General features: G+C 42.0%; 1 long non-coding RNA gene across 2 annotated transcripts in view; it reads left to right on the plus strand.

Moving 5' to 3' along the window:
- The window catches only part of LOC143695385 (uncharacterized), a 152,372-nt gene that overhangs the window by 74,684 nt on the left and 62,326 nt on the right, over nt 1-15,362 (plus strand). Inside the window, exon 1 of one of the 2 annotated variants that reach the window (XR_013184522.1) lies at nt 4,093-4,158. The exons of the other annotated variant lie outside the window; for it this stretch is intronic. This is a non-coding gene — a long non-coding RNA (uncharacterized LOC143695385). Of the gene's footprint in view, nt 1-4,092; nt 4,159-15,362 lie in introns of those variants that run through there. 2 annotated transcript variants of the gene reach the window in all.

Raw genomic sequence — 15,362 nt, forward strand, 5'->3', positions numbered from 1 at the left:
TTAATTGCTTTGAATAAAAAAATATACCACCTGTCAACTGTAGCAGAAAACATATGTTCAGTACAATAGCATGCAAACCAAGTGCTACACAGCTCATCTTCAAAAGTTATCCCCTAATGATTAATTTTCCTCTAATGGACATACAGTAAAAATTGCCACAAATAATGGTTGGAGTTTTCAGAAAAATGTGTTTTCTATCTGGTGTGAAAAATGCATTCTCCATACACAGGCAGCCCTCAAATTATTTCTGTGCTCGTGAGCTGAGGAATGAAAAGTTGTCTTGTTTTAGTGGTGAAAAGCTTGTTTGCTGGGATTAAAACTTTGCCTCTTTCCATGAGTGGGAAAAATTGGCAAGGATATCTGTGAAGCCATGATTTCAGTCCTCTCCAAAATCCTCTCTTAAGTGGTTCCCTTCAGTTACCTCTTTACCCAGAGGCTTGGAATAAAACATCTTCATTACATTCATGTGACTAGATAATATCTAGAAGCATTTGTGCCAGGTAGGTTGGCTGCCTCTGGAAGGAAAAAGGGTTCAGTTCCCACATGCACAGCAAGGGTGTTTTGGCCAGAGGTAAATTACTTCAGACTTGTCTTTCTCCTTCAGCAGCAAGGGTGAAACCTGACAGAGAAACTGCCTTTCCTGAAGTGCATTAAATACAAGATCATCACTTTAAGAAATGAAATTTTTGCAGCATGAAGACATTTTTCCTGGCCTTTATTCTCCCCATTTGTGAGGCTGAGTAGAGAAAGGGCAAACAGGGAACAGCAGTAATGGAAGAAGTAGAACAGCAAAAGAAGTACATTAAAAAAAAAAAAAAAAAGACTAGATTGTCTGGTCTTAAAGACTGCACTAACTTACATGCTAGCATAGCACAGAGTGCACTGGGATTGAGGTATTGATTTAAAGGATCTTTTGATTCCTGAATGGCCTGATGATAACATGGCATTTAAAGTTTCTTTTGTTCGTGCTGCCATCAGTAACAGATGTGTCATTTGCAGTGATGCTCTGAGAAAGCATCTGAGCTTTTGCAGAAGCATCCAGCCCCAACAGATACAGCTGGGGCTGGGAAAAGGGACTTTGCCTCTCTGTAAAGGAGGGATTGTATCCCTGGTGGTGCTCAGGGGAGGTGGCTGCAGGGGCAGCCCCTGGCTTTGGTGAATCCTGGCCCTGGGGACTGAAACTGCTTTCCAACAGCTCTGAGTGAAGGTTTCACTGGTGGTAAAGAGCAGCTCTACTGCCTGCCACACCCTGGGAAGTGTTGTTTTGATTAGGGAACAAAACCAAGAGTTTGTCTGGCAAGTACACCTGAATTCTGAACACTGAAGCAACATGAATTCCAAAATTCATGTTTTTTGATTAGTTAAGTCATTTTTGAGGAGATTTGTTGATGGACACCCGCAGCACGTGCAGGATAGCGTTGCGTGGGGAAAGAGAGACATCTTAGTTTGGTATTGATCAAGGAACATCTTGTGTAGCAAATACTGAAACATAAGGTGTTATTCAAGCTTCAAAGCAAACACCAGCCAAGTTCATGCTTTATTCAGCATCATAAGCTGCATTTTTCAAAGTCCTCATTATGTTTCTTGTGGTATTTCTTGCACTGAAGCTTTGGGAGGAGCTGACTCCAGGTACTCACTGCTGTCACCACAGCTCAGTTCTAAAGTGATGATCTGCATCCTGGTAATGGCATGATCTGAAGCTATCTCACACTGCTGTATTTTACAACTCAGTTAAAGTGCCCACTAAGAAATTCATAAACCATATTGTCCACATTTACTCTCAGGTTAATGGAAATTTCTCTGTAATGCAGTAGAAACCCTCAATGTTATCCTTTACTTAACACATTCCCTGCAGGGATGTTCTCTAGGTGTTAATGTGTGTGAGCCAAGAGGAGGGGAATTAAGTTTCTCTAGACATCAGCTAATTCCCTTTTTTCTTTCCTGCCTTTTTTTTTTCATATTTTTCATAGGTTTTTCCAAGAGAAAAATATGGAATTTGCAATACCCTTGGTCCCCCTTGTCCCAGTCCATTTACCTTCAGAGCCCTGCATGCACACAATTTATGTTTGGTTAATGACTTTGTAACAAGAAGTGCTTAAAGGCTTGGATCAGTCAATCTATGCCTTTATTCCAAAAGCAGAAAAAAATCCAGACTGAGTTAGATACATGTTGCTGTGCATAACTGTGTGATCTGCTTGACTGTGATGTTGTTTGAGGCAAACTAATTCCCTCTCCTAAAATTTAACCCCAGAAAATGCCTCATGATACTGGGACAAGTTATCTTCTGCTTATGGCATAGAATTAAAGGAGGCATGACTTCAATTGTCCTTGTTTGCCATCTGAGCTTTGGAAACCTGTCTGTACCACATGTTGGGAACCTGGGAGAGGGAACTGTAATCCCTTAATCCTGGATTAAGCATCCTGTGTATCTCTGGGATGACATCCCACGTTAACATTGCAGTTGTGAGCCCTGTGAGCTTTCCCCTGAGGGACAACTTGGCACTGTCTGTTCATGCAATTGTCCAAAACTGCATTTAAATGTCCCCTTTTTGAAGCTGCCCTCTGTCTGTTGGCAGACTCAAGAAACCCCCTGGCATCTGTGGCTTGCAGAGTTTTCTGCAATTGCACTGTATTTTGTGGAATTTAACTTCATCCCCTTGATCCCAAGCATGATCACCTGAAATGTAGTAATAAAATACTTATTGCAACAAGCAATAATTTGGCTCAACAAAAAAGGTTCTGCTGAAAGGTGCTGTCCCATTTTTCCAGTTCAGCCTGTTGTGTGCCCAGGTTTTCACTTTCTGGTCTGCAGCATTGGCTTTACCACTGGTATTAGTCTCATCAACTAGAAATTTTTATTTATTAGGTGGTTCACATGCAAATGTGCTAAGAGAAGGGCTGGGAGGGAGCAGGACCCATGGGCTGCTGGGGAATAGAAACCCTTCTTCACAGCAGCAGGAACAGCTTGCCAGCCTCCCAAGCAAAGACAGCAGAGTTACAGCAAGGTCTCTGCCTTAACAAAGCTTTGAAGGCTTCTCTTCAAATTCTTCACCTTCTGTGCTTCTGCCTTGCTTTGAGATATGAATAATTCTTTATCATGGACAACAGCTCTGTTTTCTGACAAAACATTATATGATGTCTGCCTCTTCCAGAAATAGCACATTTCTGCAAGGGGTCTTGCATAAATAAGGATAGTTTTTTTTTTTTTCCTTGCCACTGAAATGCTGATTTACTGATGCTGAAAGCATCCTTCTTGAAAACAGCTTATTTCAGTAATATTTCACAGTGTCAGGTGCACAAGTAAAAGGGAATCATCACATTAGACATTAGCAGTAGGTATTTTATTGCTTATGCCTCCTGTAAAATCAGACTCATGTTTTGCTCAGCACAGAAGAGGCATCTCCTTGCAGAGAGCTATTGATTAATGGTCTGCTAGGCTGCCATTTACAGGTGGTAACTTCACTGCAGCTACAGTGGCTGGATTTGCTTTTGGGATATAATTAAAGGGAAAATAAAATATTACTGGAGACATTACTGAAGCGATGGCATTTTCCACACTCTCCTTTCAAACCTGTGATAATTAATTGATGTCTCATTATTAGATTATTATGAAAGATGGACTGGGTAAGAATTGCAACTGAACCTAGAGCATCATCAGCTAACACACTAGTTCAATGGTTCATAAACCAGCGGTGTAATTATCCTAACATGACAGATAATAAATATATAGTGTGGCTCGTTCCTATCAAAGGTGATCACACTAGCAAGCTCTGGAAGAGAGGAATTGGTTTTGACTCCTTTTTCTAAAAAGTTATCCTTTCTGCTTGCTTTTGTGCAAGTTGCTGGGTATAATACCATGAACTTAAGTGGGAGATATGTTTCCAAAGCACATTCAGAAATAAGTTATTTGCATTCCAACTCAATACACTTATTTTTCTGCCACTATTTTGTAAGTTCACGTCAAAACTTTATATTTGATTTACCTGTATAAATCTCTGAAAAGCAGAATCACAAAAGTCAGGAAAGGCATCTTTAAAGGACTTCCTATGGTGACTGTTGCTAAGGAAACCTTCATATTGCACCAGGTTTTGCAATGCCGGTAGCATCTGAAATACACAGCTGAATCTCATATATCCAGATCCAAATTAAGGGTGACAGGTAAGGGGGTATAAGTCACTGTGTGTCCCAGTTATGGAGAAATAACAGATAGGAGCTGGATGCAAAAAATACCCAGGGATTCGTGATTTGAGGTAGTAGATGCTGTGTGCTCCTGAGATTCTGAGCCTGTGAGCAGAGGCAAGCTGCCCAAGTGTACAGATGATGTATCAGCCTAGACAGGAGTGACTAGCTGGGGGTCATATCAACATCTGGGTACAAAGGGAGTTCAACTGCAGATTAGTGATGTTATTAATTAATGTTGTACTCCAATTATGCAAGGGAGCTGCAGAAGGTTCCCAGAGTGGGGCGATTTGCACAGATGCTGCAAGTGACGTCATGTGTTTTGGCCAGGGGCAGCCACTTGATTCTTGAATTGGTCTTTCCTCCCTCCTCCTCCCATTTTTCTGTTTATCTTGGATGCATTTATTGTACAGGAGAGGGGCTTGGTGTGTTACCCTCCTTTTCACCACAGCTGAAACACAGAGGGACACAATTATTGACTGGCACCCATCCCAATCCAGAGCATCCGTATCAGCTGCTCCAAAGACAGAAAATTCTCCAAACAGGGAATTTCGGTTGAAACTCTGCTTCTGTTGGCTCCTGCATCCTTCCTCTGCAGAGCCTGAGCACAAGCAAGTCAGAACAGGTCCAGAAAGACAGAGGCCTTTGGCAGCTGCCTGGGAAGAACAAGGCTGTTTAATTGCATAAAACACTCTTGCATGTCTGAGAGAACACTTGGGCTTGCATTTACAAGAAATCTCTTTAGAACTATACTTAGTGGCTTAACAAGGAATAAAATATGTACCTGAGTGTCCTCTCCACATGTAACCCTGAGTAGAAGTTTGCAGTGAGCTAGGAAATTAACTTCTGCTGGTTGGAGAGGTAATAGCTGCTGCTGATTGGAAAGTGGCTGTCAGAGAGAATTTCTTCTTAAAAACTGAAATTCAAGTGTACTTCTAAATATGGCATAATCCATGAAAGTGGGACGAGTGCTGCTTCCAGAATGTCTGTAGACTTGGTTCACTGATCTTTGGGAAGTTTCACTGTCATGGAGGTAGAAATAACACCTCTTCAACAAGAGATTCAGGTTCTCAGCAAATGTTTTTTGGCCATTGCTTGCCCCTGAAATATCTGAACTGTTTCCTTAGAGACAGTGTCATGTTGGTGAGCAATGTGCAGAGCTAGAGTTTGAATTCCTGAGCACATGTTGCTGCTCACAGGAATAAATGGTAATAAAAGCTATCTCAGAACACCATAACTAATTGTACATGTTTTTATCTCCTTTGTTTCACTTCTTTTATAATGTCACTTTACATAAGCAAGCTCAAAAATAAAATTCCTGACAGCTGAGAAGTGTGGCAAATTCTGAAATATGTTTACACTACACAAACGTTGAAATGCATGTAATGTGAATATAAATTTCAGGGACTTGCTAAATAAAAGATTATAGCTGCTTTGTAGGATGTAGCAACAGATTTTGGGCTCTGTGCAAGGAAAGATGTTTATCTCTTAGGTGTATAACTAGACATTTATATGTGTAAGTCGCTGACTTTGTGCTCATGAAAATCAGGTACAAAATCAGAGTGCTTGCCATGCATACCTGACTTCCCACTTTAAAACTTGGGATTTTGGCTGTTTTGCACAAGTCTAGGTTGTATTTTCTTTCATACCAGTGTAATCAAACTAATATTTTTACTACTTCTAGGATCAGTGCATTTGTTTGTTTGTTGCCAGCATTCCTCTGCAATGCTACTTCTCTACTTGAGAAAAGCTAAAAATAAGTTGCAAGACTGATCTGCTGACTCTGGAAAAAATTGTTGCCCAGGCAACCTGATCTTTTTCATAACTTTGTTGGCTTCAGCCATCTGATGGTTCCAGTAGGTAAACCTGTGAAATCTTCAACGTTTCCATTCTGCAGGAACTCCCCTTGTTGTGAACAGGTTTTCATTCACAATTATGATGGAAATGAACCTGGTTTTCCTTTGGTGGGAAAATGATCAAATTTTAGAGGTTAAGAAAACAAAATGCTGGTGGAAGTGTCTTTAAGTGGATGGAGGTGTTCAGAGTTTTCTTTTGTGCCTGGGAGAGCCCCAAATATTTGGAGCCACGTGTCTGGAACTGTGCAAACTCTGCTTCTACCTCAGAGCAGCCTGAGCACTGTGCATCCATGGATGCTGATTTTGGCTGTCTCTTATGGCAGGTTCCCTCTGCTTTCCCTAAAACCTCCTTGCAGTAGCACTTCCCACAAAACTCCAGCTAGAACTCCTCCCGCTTTCAAAAACTTGGGCAGAAAGCTTAAGAAACATTGTAGATTAAACTGTAATTTCCAAAGCTCTGTGGATTTATGCCATGAGAATCAGCCTCAGGCTCTCAGATGTCACCATCAATGAGAAAATGCCCATTGACTTAATGAGAAATAAATGGGCCCAAATCCACCAGTTTCAGCTGCTGCATAGAGCTGCACTTTCAGTAAGGGGGAAATACTGGGAGCTGAAGCATCAAGAATGCTGCCCCTATTTTTTCTGGAAGTAGATTAAAGAAACAAGATCAATACAGAATGTAGCATGTCCTGAGAACTTACTAGCTAGTTATCCACCTTATTAAGAGCAAGAATGAAATAAAGCTCAATTTCATTCTGCATAGTTTATTCAAAGTGAATAAATGAGCAGGCAAAGATTGCTGTGTTTATACATTTTTCATAGAGGCTTTTGATAAAAAGCAGAACTAACCATTTAAGTTTAATTGCATCCAAATAAAGAACTATTTCCCACGGCTGCTGAATAATACAACATTGTTTTTGTTCTACTGTGTTCAAAAACAAAGGCATTTCATAGTAGCTTGGGAGGTAAGATGTAAAAGCCTTTATTTATATGTACTGGGGAGAGGGGCGGAAGGAAAGTAATTACAGTCTGACAGACAAGAATTGCTCAATCTCAGATGCTGGGAGATAAATGAGGTTTGAAATGAGAACATCAGATCAAGGGGTTTTAAAGAGTTAACAGCCCTGCCTCTACAGTAACTGCAATAATATCTGTTCAACCAGAGGCAGTTATGATTCTTTGTATTGATAGCTTGTACTGTGAAGTCTGAAATTCCCCGAAGATTCACTCTATATGGAGTTAGTATGAGAGACTCCACTGTTCAGTCCTCCTGAGAACTGCAATTGTTGCTAACAAGGCACTGAGGAGTGAAACACTGAGAATTGTATTGCACACACTCTTTGCCATGATACCAGAAAAACAAACAGGGCGTTAAAAATTTGTACCATTTCTAGTGAGCTTCAGCATATCTTGGGACAGAGCAGCATATTCTCTTTCTTTTATTGCTTACTTATGGTGTTTTATACTCAAGGATCTGAATCTGAATTTTTTACGTGGTCTGCTGCTAATAAGATAATTTTTTAAGCAAAACCGAGAGAAAGAATGTGGGAGAAAACTCCTGCCAGTAAGTTTGCTTATGCAGACAGTCTAAATTTTTGGCAAAAGAAGGTTCTCCTATTTTAAGGTGAACTGTTGAACCCTGAGAGCCAAGTCTGTCAGCACAAGCAGTGCACATGTTTCTTTATGCTTGGCTGTCCAGCCAGGTACAAGTGAGACAGTTGTGGCACTGAGGTTTCAGTCTGAGAACAGTTAAGGACAGGAGGAGCAGACTGAGGGCACTGACTTGTACCTGCTCTGTCCTTTGTCACCTCACTGCTGGGTGACAACTCCTCAGCTGCACAAGTGGCAAAGGGAGCAGTGTGTCTGCTCCCTGCCAGGCACTTTTGTCCAGCCCCTCCTGTTGAGTTAAAATATTGCTGCTTTCAGCTGGTGCTGGCAGTGGAAGTGCTCAGCCTCAGGAGCAGATGTGCTGCCACTTTTCCAGCTCCTGTGAGGAGCCAATGCCCCACACAGCCTCTGGTGCTGCCTGGGAGGGTTGGCAGGCAGCTCTCAGGTGTGAGCCTCAGCCATGGGTGTCACAGCCCAGCTGATGCTGCAGGTGAGCAAAGACAAGGCTGAACCTGCTGGGCTTGCCTGGGTTTGCCCAGCACAGAGCTGGTCTGGCCCAGCAGCCCATGGTCACAATGTCTTGGTGCAGCTGAGCCTTGCTGAGAGCCTGGCACTCACAGCCCAGGCTGAGCACAGTGTCAAGGGGTTTGCAAGGAAGGCTTTGATGCTCTGCCTGCATATCATGGACAAACCAATTTTTCCTGTGTTTAACATTTTCACCCAGTCCTGTTCATCAGTATCTCAGTATTGTGCTTATTTATCTTCCTTCAGTTTTCTTGTTAAAACCATACTGGAGAACATAATTACTCGCCCCCATTTTGCAAATGTTTTCCTGATCATACACTTGAGTAAATCAAAGCCCAAAGAAATCATCATTATTAACCATCCAATTGACTGTTTTGTTCAATGCCAACATGGCTCTGTGTGTTGGCCTGGGGACTGCAACTAAGAACAGAAAAAATCCCCAACCCAAAAGGCTTTTATTCCTCACAGAAAACATCTGGTGCTTTGGGCTGATCTATGGAGATGGAGGCAGGCTCTATTCACATAGGCTGTTGCCTCAACTGGAGATAAATATATTCTTGCAGAAAGACTTTTAGTTAAAAGGTGATGGAAAATTTTACTTTTGAAGTCCAAAGTGACTTCCATAGCCTAATAAAGCACACTCACTACTAAAACATAACAGATTGTCTGTAACATTTAAATCTCTGTTTAAAAAAACCACTAGCAGTACAACTGTTTAATCAAAAGTATTTTTTTTAACACCATGTTTACTTCTGGAAATATTGATTAGTGCCTCAATTCTTACAAAAGGGCAGAACAGAAATGTGGAGATAAACACTGGGAATGTCTCGTCTGTTGTTTCCACTGAAGTATGCAAACCATGAGCTTGGCAGGCAGCAGGCTGGTGGGAACACTCACATTGCTCACAGCCAGAGAAGCTGAGCCCCACTGAAGCCAGGGCTTTGAATTATAGGAGGTGACTCTGATTCCATGATTTCTGTGCTGGTGCTGTTTTCCTTTCCCTGGCAGTGTGTTTAAAGGCAGTTAAGGCTAAGTATGCTGATACTCTGATCCCAAACATGGAGTGAAAATATATTAAATCCGCCCCAATTTACTAGAAAAGCAGTGCTTCACGTGTTTATGGAAAGCTCACACACACTGCAGAGTATTTCTGACCATGAATCATTGGTTACTTCGGTCATTTGACCAAAAAAAATTGTTCAAAAAAGATTTTTGTTATCTCAACATTGGTTATTTTACAAGAATGAGCAAATATATAGGACAATGTGCCTGGGAAAGCTTTCCCTGATGTGCATAAAGTAAATTCCATTTCAGAACAGCTGGGTTAGTGTAGGGTTTACTGAGATCCAGTGAGAAATACAGATGTGATCTGCAAAACTGTGGAACATCTGGAGCATTTAGGAGGTGGAGAGACCTTGCAAATAACCACAGTTCTCAACCACTCACACATTGCCTTTAAAAATTTAGTAATAAAATTGCCTTTCTTGCCTTGCCTTGTGCCCAGCTATTGCCAGGTCAGTTCCTCATACTCAGGGCATCACCCTACATGTCCTCAGCCAAACTCATATAAACTCTCTGAGTGCTGATGGCTCTTGGTGAGGATGAGCTTGGCCCATTTTGCCTTCCAAAGGTCAGTCCCTTGCAGTGAGGTCAGTGCCTTGTGGCAGTACAGCTGTATCAGTTTCAGTGGTTGCCCAGCTCCCACTGGTTTTCAATTTTCTCTAGATGCTGGTCTTGAAATTCTAGTTGATCAAGCTATTGTTGAAAACAGAGGTACCTTTCTCAGACAGAAGAATTGGGCTCTCAACCAAATTAAAGAGTGATTTTTACTCCATTTCAGTACTTTTAATTAACGTCTGGTGGACTCTGAGTTGGTATCTGAAGAGAAAAAGGTTACACTACTTCGATTTTCTAGCTTTTTATGTGAGGAGTTATCCCTGTTTTCAGCAGGTGTAAAATGGGTCAAACTTGAAGATTCAAATGTTTTTGAAAACACAGCTTAGAAGTATGAATTTTTCCCCTGTGTTCCTTATGTTTGGATGCAACCAGTTCAAACCAGATCCAACAGGCTCAAACTGGCTCAAAGCAGATAGAACCAAATCCAACCATTTCCAACCAGTTCAGTTTCCCAGAACCTCACCATTTCCCAGGTTAAAGCCTTTTTGATTTCACGTGTTCCTTCAGTCCAGATAACATCAGTTCTAGCAGCTTTGAGTGGTGTCAGAGGTACAGTTCAGAGTAGCAGGATCTGAAATATTTGCCAGGAGTATTCTTCAGGTGTTATGGTCCATATCCTGACAAATCAGCACTGGATTAACTCCATGTACTTGCACAACAAACAGCTCATCCAGAAAAAATACTCTCTCCATAAATTACCCCAGGTACATTTGAGCACTGTGCTTGCTCTCCTGATTAACTGCTCGTGTCTCTCCATTTTGGACTGCACTGTCCTTGTTTAAATTCTTCCATCTCCCTTTCCACTGGAAGTCAGAGCACTTGGTGCAGCTCCCTTTGTGTGCCAGCTGTGAGCTTTGGCCCAAGGCTCTGTGGCTGACAGGAGCCAGCACTCAGATGAGCTGTCCAACCCCACTGAACTGAAGACACATCAGGAAAATCCCTCCCACTTCAGCTGGAATATTGTGGTGAGGAACTGCACATGTGAGAGCACAGCCTGGTTAGAACTCCTGAGTGCCTTTGGGATGCTCCAGAACAAACGTGCTGCTCTTTATGTTATGCTGTACCGGCTGGAGCAGCCCAAAAGGATGCTGAAGGTACCAGTAACAGCTAATGAGTGCTGGATGTGCTCTCTCAGGGTTTATGAACACACCATGAACATTTAGTTATATTTTCAGTTAATAGTCAGGATGTTCTTTGACTTCAGAGCATGAATCCCATTAGATTTCCTCGGGAAAGAAATGGTTTCTCTCAGGCAACATCAGCTTTTTCAGTGTGTGCTTAGTGTGGAGTCTCCATCCAGCTCCTGACTGGTTTTTGAAGGGACCCTCTGGAATAGATCAGTCCTTCAGATGCTGGTCTTTAAAACCCTCCCTGTGGCAGCTCACCAAAGCTTCTCAACATCATGGAATATTGCAGAGGATTTGGGCTTTTCATAATGTCCTGGCTTGCGTTATCCACAGCGTGGCCAGCAGGACAAGGGCAGTGACCCCCTGTACTGGGCTGTGCCTCAAATCCTGGGTTCAGTTTTTACATTTTCTGAGTGTAACAGAGCAACCTCAAGCCAAAATGGTTTTCTCTAAGGATGAAAGGGTGAAGGCTACAGGCCAGCAAAGTAAAGGTTTTGATTTCAGTGGGACTACTCCACTGTTTGAAGTTGGTATGGGAATTACCAAATCCCAGATGCCAAAGCCCATGTTTAGAGCTTGCTCTGCCCTCAGAGGAGCTCAGGGCCTTTTAATGGTTCCTTGTGTCCAGCTGGAAACATCTCCTACAACTGCAGGTCTGCCTTACCCCACACTGATCTTTGCCATACCCTACCTCTCTGCAATTTTATCTTTTTTTGCAGGTACAAATACAAAACAAGATTAAACCCGTAAAGTCATTTTCATGTGTGACCTAATGCAGTTTCCATAGAGGCACTTATGCTCTTTCCTCCCTCACACCATATGAGTTCCTAATGAGACATTAATGAGACATTAATTGCTTATGCAAATTTAGACTAGTAGACAATGAGAGTTGTTGTACCAAGAGTTTAAGGGCCATAGAACTACTCTGGATGTTCACATAATTCCCATTAACATTAATTGGAGTTGCGTGCAGATTAGAGCCTGGTATCTTCAAAAGTTATAAAATAAACCATTGAATGCTAATGGGGTAACTTGTAGCCATGTATCTTTCTTATAAGCACTTTGGATTTTATGCTGGCTGCTAGCGAGTCATCTAGTGTTAAAATGCTCCAGATGGCATTGGAAGTAGTTCAAAAAACAAAAGAATTATTTTCTCTTAATATGTCAGGAATGTGAAACTTTACCCCACATGATTAGAAATAGAATGGAGGGGCCATGTATGTTAACCCCTTGAAAACTTCTGTGGAGTGTTTTAAACTTTGCTGGTTTAGTTGGAGACAGGGAAAGATACAAAAGTTACATTTCTAAAAGTAACTCATGGAGATGCTGAAAGGAATTAATTCACTGACTGTCATCAGGGTCTGCTGATGAGGAACTGTGAGAACAGTGACTAAAACTCTTTGACCAACCAGCTATTTGACACATATGCTGGTAGCTCCAAGGCTATCTCGCTTGTCTGCCTTAATAACATCTCTGCTCTCATTTCCATCTCTCCTTGCTCTCGCTGCTCCCGTGTCATTTTATTTAACACATTTCTCGCAGCCCACTTCCCAGGCAGCTCAGTGCATCCTTGTCCAGAAGAGCAATAATGCCTCTGCTTGGAGCCCGTTTTTGCCATGACAGATTGATAGACAATCCATGTTCATTCCCTGCTGGGAAGCCTCATTTGGCCTGTTTAATGCCAGACCTTTTTAGGCTGAGCTCTGGGAGTCTTTGCCCCGCTCTGCTGAGTGCTAACTCAGTGTGTCTTTCCCCAGCCCTGGGACCGCCGGGCTCGATGAATTCAGCCAGCAAGGCACAAGCTCTCATGGCTTTATGAATGCCTGTGTGTTTTATAACAACTCTGGCCACCTGGGAGGTTCTGCAGTTGTCACAGGATGGTGATGATGGAAATGCAGAGCTGGGGCTGTGGCAGGGCTGCTCCCCCGCCGTTTGTTAGAGCAGCTGTGATTGGCACCTCGAGCTCACTCACCTGCACAGGGCTCCTGCCACCCTCCCCTGTCCCCACCGCCTGTCACAGCCCATCCTGTCCACCTGCAGCAGCTCTGCCTGAATTCCAGCCCCTGGTCAGCCCCTGGGATGCTGTAATTTCAGGAACAGATGTGTCACTGGGCACCTGAGATGTTCATGAGGTCAATCAAAATGACCTGTGACACTAAGGGAGTGAAATAGAAGGTTCAGCAAGTACATAAGATGATTAGCTATAGCTGTCTGCAAACAATGTAAAAATGTTGTTTTAGATATTTTTATTATCAGTTCAATTACTAGAGAAGCTTAAATTTTGCTCGAAGGAAAGAGCTTGGCAGCACAATCTAAACATCTCACCTATAGTGGTGCTTTCATTTAGAACAGCAAAATAGTGAATTTGCCTCGTGTTTCAATGCAGCTGAGAGTTCTTAGAGCAGGAAGATATGGCCATTAACTGTTATTTTCTTAATAATAGCACCCCATTGTTAAGCAAAATGCTTACCCCAGTTGCATTCAAAGCACTAGAAATCCAAAGTTAAGGCAGCATAAAATGGGTTCTCATTGCATTGAGATGGTAATGTGTGGCAATTCTTCTTTTTGCACTCCTAGCATGTACTTTGTATGTTAAGTGAGGTGAAATAGAAAAGGGTAAAGAAGAAAAGGTATCAGAGGAAGTAATAGTGCTCTCCATGGTACTCTTTGGACAGCATCAAACAAAGGAAGGGTGAGAAGCTCTGATGTGATGAATGAGTCTGTGGTATTAGGGCAGAGAAATGTATTCTATGGACAAGTATACATACAATACTAAAGTAATAATAATAATAATAGCCATTTTAAGGATTCTTTTCAGTATGGGCCATTTTGCAAGCAGTAGCTGATGAAGCTGTAAAGGTTTGGACTGCTGTGCTGTGGGGCCAGCTCGCTCTGAGACCTTTAGACAATCCACACTTATTTGTTTTCTTCTAGTTTTAAGTGAGGAAAGCTGGCAGAACAAGGAAATGTTTCTCTTCCTAAGCACAGCAAAGAAATCCTTTCTCTTGCTAAACATCTGAGACATCTTTCCTATCTAATGCAGTTACATGGAATGATGGGAGAAAAGTAAATTGGAGGGGGGGAAAAATTTAGCATTTACTCAAAGGAGAACATGGCAGCAACTTGGGTAATGACAAAACAGCCCTACAAGGTGCCAGCTCCAGAGGAGCTGCACAGTGGAGCTCTATTAAAAGGAAAAGAAAAATGAGGAGTTTGTCCTGGATCTATGAAAACCCTTTCATCAGGGAGAGGATTAAGCCAAAGGACTCACAAACATCATGCAAGCTGTAGCAACATGCTGTAACACTGACAGGAAGTCATTTCAAAGTCTTCATCTGCTCAGTGCTGGGGTTACCTTGATGCCACACCAGCCCAAAGCCTGCTGGTGTTAGATCAGGATTTTCCATCTGAAATGACAGCTCCAGGCAGGGAGAAGATAAGGAAGGAGATTTGTTTAAAAGAAGAGAATCACAGTGTTTGTAACTCCCCTCCTGCTCTGATGCTCTGCTCTGTGGGTCTCTCTGCTGCCATCCAACCTTTGGACCAGCGCAGCAGCCCAGTCCCCAAGGAGCTGAGGGCCAGTTTCTGCATTTCTCCTTCCAATTCCCAACCTCCATTCTCCTGGGAATTTGTAGCACCTTTGTAATGTGAGTTTCCTTGCCACAGGCCATCTGCTGCAGGTTCCACTGGGGCACTTTGATTTTCCTTAGTGAATGCTTTAGGTGTCCTCTGCCCTTTTCCAGATTTCAACCTGGGGGAAATCACCCCAGATGAACAGAATTTTCCTAACTCAGCAAGACTTGGAGGGCTTTGTGCTGATTTCTTACACACCTTACTTGCCTCTTTCCACCTCCTAAAAACATTTTATCTCTGACAGCAGGTATCACCAGGATTTAACTCCACATATTTTTTTAATATTTTAAGGGGATGATAGGGGAAGTAAATGTTATATTTGTAATACAATAAGTGTAGAAAATGAGTAAAATGGGATCAATATTGAGAACAGTAATTAAAATGTTGAAGATAAATGAGTATGCTTTGATTGACATTATTCACAGCTTTAAAGGTCAGATTGCAACAAATATATGAGATGAGTATTAAAATAAAAGATACTTTAATGGCACTAGTGAGAGATTACTGCTGTTCTTCTTATTATAAGTTCCCTGAAAAAGAACAATATAAGCACTTAATCTCCAGGGAAAAAAAAATAAAGAGAGAAATCCAGAACAGAGAGAAGACACGTCTGAAATTCAGTTTAATTGGCCTCGTGCTCTGCACCCCAAAGTGTTCAAATCCACATTCTACTTACAGAGTTTTATTAGTACACAAACAATAATTTTCCACTTTTTTCAGTCCATGCTCTGCTTTTTTCCCCTGTTTCCCTCCA

The sequence above is a fragment of the Agelaius phoeniceus genome, chromosome 16 (assembly GCF_051311805.1).
Source record: "Agelaius phoeniceus isolate bAgePho1 chromosome 16, bAgePho1.hap1, whole genome shotgun sequence".
Classification (NCBI taxonomy): Eukaryota; Metazoa; Chordata; class Aves; order Passeriformes; family Icteridae; genus Agelaius; species Agelaius phoeniceus.